We start from the raw sequence: 976 nt of genomic DNA on the forward strand, positions 1-976 counted from the left end.
TAGTGCTGAGGATGAGAAAAGATGTGGTCTGGGGGCTACCAGCCATGGCAGTGGGCACTGAGTGGCCACACCCTGGACAAACCCAGAGTGCTGGAACCATGGGTCTGAGTAGACTCTAACAAGGCCCTGCAGTCTTGTCCCTATCCCAGGGTCTTCTGAAAGTGGTCTGGGGTCCTCACCAGGGCCAAAGTCTGAACTTAGCTCAGGGACCTTCTGGAAGGATAGACAAGTATGGGGAACATAGGCTTCCAGCCTCCCTGCCCTGGCCTTGCCCCCTCCAAGTTTTTGGTTTGATATCAGCTCCTCTGCACAGGGAGGCAAGAAAGAGGGAAGAGAAGAGGGAGGGGACCCAAGGCTCAGGGTTCTCCAGCCCAGAGCCCCTTTAAGGCAGATATGTGTGCTTTACAAGGATATTGCTGAAAACTCAAACACACAGACACCAAACAAACAAGACAGATCACTGTGAGTCAAGAGGCACAGGGAGGAGCAGGGGTGGGAAGGCAGGAAGGGGTCCAGACAAGGTCCACAGGGCAGGCTAAGAATGTCTCTCTCTGAAGGGGGCCAACTGGCTTGGGGCTGCTCTTGTTGGCTTTTCCTTCAAACATCATGACTAGCTTGAGGACCGCCGACTGTTTCCCCAGCATCATATTCACAAAGTCTCGGTAGGAAATGGTGTTGCTGACCCCACCTGTCACCTCTGAAATCATTTTCTTCATCTTTAGGTGGGTCTTGGGGATGCCAAGCTTCTCCATCATCCTCTTTAAAGACATCAGGTCCATCTTGCCTTCACTGTTCAGGTCAAACTCCATGCACTTTCTTTGAAGGCTGCAAGCTTTTCTGGCAGGTTCCCTTCATCACTGTACTTCTGGTCACAGAGAAACTCCCAGTTAATCTCCACCAGTCTTCTCTCCTGCTGGGCTTTGAGCAAACCGAACGTCTTCCCTCCTTGGAACCTGTTGCCGAGTGCGACTGACAT

General features: G+C 52.3%; 1 pseudogene; it reads right to left on the bottom strand.

Annotated features, from left to right (window-relative positions):
* Window positions 1-402: 402 nt before the first annotated feature.
* LOC100946553 lies at window positions 403-976 on the bottom strand (annotated as a pseudogene).

This window comes from Otolemur garnettii, unplaced genomic scaffold (genome assembly GCF_000181295.1).
Source record: "Otolemur garnettii isolate 467f Iridium unplaced genomic scaffold, OtoGar3 scaffold00116, whole genome shotgun sequence".
NCBI lineage: Eukaryota > Metazoa > Chordata > Mammalia > Primates > Galagidae > Otolemur > Otolemur garnettii.